Raw genomic sequence first — 6,864 nt, forward strand, 5'->3', positions numbered from 1 at the left:
ACCCCTCGTGCCTCATTCACACAGAGACCAGGCAGTGGGCACTACTGATTTGGAAGCAAACCAGCACTGGACAAGCACTGTATCATCAGTGCTATCCCAAAGTGTGTGTGCTGCTTTGGTGGGCAACTCTACCCGTACTAGAATGCTTAAGTGATGCCTCTCAGCCCAGGCCCCAGGAGATTCCTGCTGGGTGGGATGGCTTAGGTGGCCTCAAAAGACCTTTCTAATTCCAACACCAAATCCACATCCTTCCTTGCTTTGTCTCAGAAGAATGCTGGGGTGACCAGTAAACTTGGATTTGTCTCCCGGTAAGAACTGCATGATCTTGGAAAGTTCTCTGAGTCTGATTTTCCTTATTGGTAATGTGGGCTTACAAATATACGCGTGATTGTAACCCTCCTAGGGTTGTTGTTGTGAGGTGTGTATGATACTGGAAAGGCCCTAGCAAACCCCAAGGTGCTGTCCTGAGGTCTGAGGGCCATCTGTCCCTACGCCTGGCTCATATGCCAGGAATCTGGCTCTGTCTCCGTGTAGAATTAGAACAACTGGAGGCTCACCTTACAGTTGGGCCATTTTATTCCTATTTTCACAAGGGGTTTCCAAGAACTAACGTGCTCCCTTTTTTTTTTTTTTTTTTTTTTTTTTTTAGCTCCTCAGCTGCTCACTAGAGATGGCTGTTCCCCCTTTCACAAAGTGGGGAGCAACTGAGTGTGTGACCTGGAGCCTCTCCCATCCCCACTCCAGCCATTTCCAGGTATGTAGGTTTCTCCCATGAAGGTAAATGACGATTCTGTAACTTTCAGTTGGATCATAAATGAGCCATCCCTTGGCAGTTTGGGGGCCTGGAGATAAGGTGAAACTCTCCTTGTCATGCTATTTTAATGCTGTATCCAGACATTTCTCAGATCAGGGGAATGACTGTTTTCATAAATTCTCAGACTCTCCTCTCAAAAGACACATTCGCTGTAACTTTCCCTGTTACTTCCCTAGACAGCCTGGTTCCTTATCCCTTTGCTCAGAGTTGGAGATAAGATTCCTTTGTGGAGTAAGCCCTGATTTTAATGTCACATATATTTGGTTTAAAAAGCCAAGGTCTGCCACTTTCCACTGGGAGGACCCAGGCAAGTTGCTTATCCTCTTTGACCCTTAATTTTCTCGTCTTTGAAATGGAGCCGTTGATTCTCACGGACTATGATTGTCCATAGAAGTAAATGTGATCATTCATGCAAACACCCAGCAAAGTGCCTGACACTTGGGGAGTTGTCATCTCTTTCTTGTTAATGTAATTATTATTGCACAACAAAGGTTTATTGAGTGGCTGATGTGAAGATGAATAAAACATGTCCTCTGCTGTTCAGAGGCTCATAATCTTGTTGGAGAAGAAACACCAGCATTGACAATTTGAATATGAACACACGAGAAACAGGTTCTTTCTGGTTTTCCAGGCAGCAGGGCAGCTGTGGTAAAAGGTCCTCATCCCGGCCGCTGCTGTGTCTTGTGCCCTAACAGGCCCAGCTGCAGGGCAACTTCTGGCAGGCGCAGTGCCCATCCTGCTCATCTGCCCATAAAGTACCCATAAAGGGCCCGGAGGTCCCCCTAGACTTCCAGTCCCTCTCCTGATGTGCCTCTAGCTCATCCTCCTGAGCTGACCGGCTGGGTTAAGACTCCATGCTGGATTGGGTGTTTTACCCCTCCGCTAGATCCTTCAAAGCTGAAACTAGATCTCCGGTTGGTTCTCAGGTCCTCCACCATAAGCTTCTGCCCCAGCTCCCTGAGTCATCACCAAAGGTTAGCCTGGCCCCATCTGAACCTTGGTTCAGGCAGGAACAGCAGCCCCGCTTGCCTGGGAAGGGAGTCTACAGATGAATGGCCAATTGCTGGAGCACAGTGCTGCACTCATGGTACACAGAAGCATCTCCTAGGTTTCCACGCCATCTCCTAGGAGGCATAAAAGATTGTGGCAGGTTGTAGATGGATGAATTCTTTAGCTTAATCTTTGTTATGCAGATGTGGGTTGTTCAGTCTTGCCACTATACAATATACCATTATGAAAATAAGTGGGGCCGGGCGCGGTGGCTCAAGCCTGTAATCCCAGCACTTTGGGAGGCCGAGACGGGCGGATCACGAGGTCAGGAGATCGAGACCATCCTGGCTAACACAGTGAAACCCCGTCTCTACTAAAAATACAAAAACTTAGCCGGGCGAGGTGGCGGGCGCCTGTAGTCCCAGCTACTCGGGAGGCTGAGGCAGGAGAATGGCGTAAACCCGGGAGGCGGAGCTTGCAGTGAGCTGAGATCCGGCCATTGCACTCCAGCCTGGGTGACAGAGCGAGACTCCGTCTCAAAAAAAAAAAAAAAAAAAAAGAAAATAAGTGGGCCAGGAGCAGTGGCTCATGCCTATAATTCTAGCACTTTGGGAGGCCAGGCAATCGCTTGTGCTCAGAAATTTGAGACCAGCCTGGGCAACGTGGCAAAATTCCATATCTACAAAAAAATACAAAAATTAGCTGGGCAAGGTGTTGTTTGCCTGTAGTCCCAGCTACTTGGGAGACTGAGGTGGGAGGATTGCTTGACCTGGGGAGGTTGAGGCTTCTGTGAGCTGTGATCACACCACTGCACTCCCAACCTGGGTGACAGAGAAAGATCTTGTCTCTGTTTTGTTTTGTTGTTTTTTTTTTTAAAGAAAAAGATAAAGAAAAATAGAAAATAAGCAGCATTTTCAAGTGACCAGATGGTCCCAGGATTCAGTCTCACCTCCTCTCTGGCATCATTTACCTCTTGAAAGAGAAGAATCTGTGATGTGGGCTTAAGTTGGACCTGGGCTGAGAGGAGAGGCAGTGGGAGGGTGGAGCTCCAAGGAAATGGGGAAGGCCTTAGAAGAAGCACTGATTTTGTATAAGAAATGGAATTTCCATAAAAGGGTGATTTTAAAAAATCACTTAAACCTAGATTCTGGCTAAGGTCCAAGCACTGGCTAAGATCAACATTAGCCCATTAATGAGTAGACTCGGAGAAACAGACAGAACATTGTGATGATCTTGAGACTGAATTAGCATCACTGGATCTCGGCACATTGTGTGTGGATGAGCCATCTCTAAGCATAGCTGCATGGAAACTCCGTACCTTCTCCTGTACCTCCTCACACTTTTTTTTTGGCTCAGTATTTGTCTGATATTTTATTATTTAGAATAAGTTAATTATTGTAAAACTCTCTTTCTATTGAGATAATAGAGAAGTAGAAGTAATTGAATTAAAACACTTTGCTGAGTACAAAAACAGTGAGGCTGATTAATTTAATTGTCTTGCACTCACTGTTTTCAAGTCATTGAAAGCACGTTCTTTTAATTAACCTTCTGGGTTTTTTTTAAAGCTCTAAATCAGGCATTTATCAGTGCTTTACTCATGAACAAACATCTATTGAGCACCTTCAGGGTTGAGGCCAGGGCCAAGCAGGTCCAATCCATCAGCGTGTGAAGGCTCTGAGGTCTGTCCATGCATATTAATGAGCATGCCCCACATGACCGTGTGTTTCCTCAGTCATGAGACCACTGTGATCAGTTTGTGGAGGTACAAAGTGAAGAGGAGGGATGAGTTCAGGAAAGGTCCACAGGGGCCTCTTCTCAATGAATTTGATAATCCCACTTTGTACCTCTCAGCCTCATATACCAAGAAACTTACTGTTAGCACACCAAGAATATCTCTGTCTCTTGAGGCAGACTCACATTATCCAAGCTCACAGAGGCTGATGTATAGACCAGAATGAAACCCTTAAGGATTGAAGAGTCTGAAGAGTTCTCTCTCTATAGTCATGACAGAGGCACTTGAATGAGAGCAACTCCATCTTGAATAGGGGCTGGGTAAAATAAGGCTAATACCTGCTGCGCTCCATTCCTAGCCACTTAGGCCTCCTAAGTCACAGGATGAGACAGGAGGTAGGCACAAGATGCAGGCCATAAAGACCTTGCTGATAACACAGGTTGCAGTAAAAAAGCCAGATAAATCCCACCAAAACCAAGATGGCAAGAGAGTGACCGCTGGTCATCCTCACTGCTACACTCCCACCAGCACCATGACAGTTTACAAATGTCAAGGCAATGTCAGGAAGTTACCCTATATGGTCTGAAAGGGGGAAGCATGAATACTCCACCCTTTGTTTAGCATCTAATCAAGAAATGGGGAACCAGCAGTTCTTGGGTCTGCTCTGTCTATGGAGTAGCCATTGTATATTCCTTTACTTTTCGAATAAATTTGCTTTCACTTTATGGACTTGCCCTTAATTCTTTCTTGTGTGAGATCCAAGAACCCTCTCTTAGGGTCTGTATTGGGACCCCTTTCCGGTAACAGTCAGGCTGCTTAGGAATCTGAGTGGTCACTAGAAGACAGTCATTAAGCCTGGAAGCAGAGCCAGAGGGTGAACATGTGATGGCTTAATGGAGTCAAGCCAGAGGTGAAAGAGGGAAAAAGCTTTGATTATAAATAATGCTCAGCAGGTCTCCAGAAAGCTAAAGCCATTTGATTTATTTATTCTTCATTTCCATGGCTTTGTATATAGTAGGTGCTCAGTGAATGTTTGTTAAATCAATGAATATGTGCCAAGAAGGTGATCAGATCCTAAGGGCTAAGAAGGGAATAACCAGGCACTCTGGGAGTGGTTAAAGTATGGAAGACAGGTTACCCCATACCCTCGTATGGTACCAGTGGTCATTGGTTTGAAATGAGGTGGTGTGACTGAGGGAAGAGGATATGAGCTCAGTTCTGAGTGACAAACATTGAATCAGCAGACACTCATTGAGAACCAGGCAATGGGAGCATTGTGGGGACAAAATCTCTGTTTATGGCAGCCCATAGTCTCATGAGGTATTGTTCTATCTGCATTGAGAAAAATCTCCCACATCTGCTGATGCCAGACCACGTGGCTCTCAATAGACCAGAAACCAAGACTGCTTGGTTTGCCAACCCTGGGCTGTCCAGACTTCATTCAGCAGAAATCTAGTTTTTATGTGTGCAATTTGATATAGGAGTTTTCTGACTGGCAAAAATGAATGTGTCTTTCTTGATTATGAAAATATTTTCTTTATCCAGTAACTGGGCACTCTGAGATTGAGCCTCAATATTTCTGTATGCTTGAAAGCAGAAAGAAAAGGGTTATTCTAAAAGAAATCCAGGTCGGGCGCGGTGGCTCATGCCTTTAATCCCAGCACTTTGGGAGGCCGAAGGAGGCAGATTATTTGAGGTCAGGAGTCTGAGACCAGCCTGGCCACATGGTGAAACCCCATCTCTACAAAAAATACAAAAATTAGCTGTGGTGGTGCACGCCGGTAATCCCAGCAAGAGAATCACTTGAACCCAGGAAGCAGAGCTTGCAGTGAGCCAAGATGGAACCACTGCACTCCAGCCTGGGCAACAGAGTGAGACTATATCTCAAAAAAAAAAAAATAGTAATCCAAATGTTCTTCATTTGGTTCTGAAAGTAGAAGCAGGTGGCAGCTTTGGGGCTAATTCATTCCTTGCTCAGCCAGGGGGATAACTTTGTGAGTCCTTTTGTCACACCAGTGTACATTGGGTACCTGTTCATTCTTGGGACAAGTACTGGTGAAATAGACAAGGACAAAATACAAAAATTAGCCGGGTGTGGTGGCACGTGCTTGTACTCCCAGCTTCTCAGGAGGCTGAAATAGACAAAGACAAGCCTAGATCATTATTTTTCTGTTTAATAGCGTAAAAGGCTGTACATTCCAACCGACAGATTTTTACAGTAAAGAAATTGGCCAAACATTGGCTTTTGGGTGCCTCTGGAATAGAAGAGAGAAAATTGGAGAAGGGGCTCTTTTGAGGATAGGATTGCCAGGATTGGTGGTTTATTTCCCCAAAACAAGGGCATGCCACTGAGTGACTTATTCACAAGTCTTCTTGCTTAGAATTATACACTCAGAAATTGCTTTGGAGCTCATTTTAGGTGCAGGAAACTTGTCATCTGGGAGAGCTGCTGCAGCTCTGTGTCAGGCCTGACAGTCACCTCCATCTGGTGCATTGACAGTTACGGTCCCCTAAGCAAGATCATCTGAGATCCAAAATGCCCTCTCTGAGTTGTGTTTTCCCAGTGGCCTACTATATTAAGTTAAGGTAATGCTAGCTGCTGTAACAGACACACCCTGAAATCCCAGGGCCTTAGCACGATGAAAATTTATTTCTTGTGTACTTCACAGTCCCAAGAGGATGTTCCTGGTCAGTCAGCCTTCCACATGGTCATTCAGGGATCCAAGCTCCTTCCATCGTGAGGCTGTGCCTTCTGTAAGTCCTTGGCGTTCTCTGCATTCTGCCAGTGGGTAGAGGGAGGCACCATGGGGAAGAGACATCTCCGTGTTACCTTTGGGCTGAAGGTGCCAGTTGTTACTTCCATGCATCTGCCACAGCTGAGAACCCTCGCTTGGCCCTACTGAGGTGCAAGGGAAGCTGGGAAATGCGGTTCCTGTGAGTGCCCTGGCAACACCTCTACATGATGGGAAAGAAACAGAAATATTTGCCACACCTCGAAACACTTGTCATGGGGTAGAAAAATAGGAAAGGTTCTCAATAAAACAGGGAAGGGGGCAATCTCAGGAGGGTGTGTTGAGAAAAGACAATTCTTCTAAGAATTACTATTCTGGAGTCCAGGTTTAGTCTAACTGAAGCAACACCTCTGAGACCCCGAACAAAGTGATACATGGGCCTAGAGCTGGTTTGATTCACTCTTCAACCCACTCCTGTAATCCCAAGTGAGGGACAGTCCTCAGGGGAATGATGGCGTCTCCATTAAGGGGAAAGCCGTCTGTCTTTCTCATCTTACCCCAACCATCCATAAAGCAGGAGAAATGTCCTCATCCTA

General features: G+C 45.8%; 1 long non-coding RNA gene across 1 annotated transcript; it reads left to right on the forward strand.

The window, feature by feature from the left end:
* The first annotated feature begins 259 nt into the window (after positions 1-259).
* On the forward strand, positions 260-6,290 carry LOC144329632 (uncharacterized). The gene is made up of 3 exons (XR_013395183.1): positions 260-308; positions 650-754; positions 6,206-6,290. It is a non-coding gene; the product is annotated as an uncharacterized LOC144329632 (long non-coding RNA).
* The last annotated feature ends 574 nt before the right edge of the window (positions 6,291-6,864 follow it).

This window comes from Macaca mulatta, chromosome 1 (genome assembly GCF_049350105.2).
Source record: "Macaca mulatta isolate MMU2019108-1 chromosome 1, T2T-MMU8v2.0, whole genome shotgun sequence".
In the NCBI taxonomy this organism is placed as follows: domain Eukaryota; kingdom Metazoa; phylum Chordata; class Mammalia; order Primates; family Cercopithecidae; genus Macaca; species Macaca mulatta.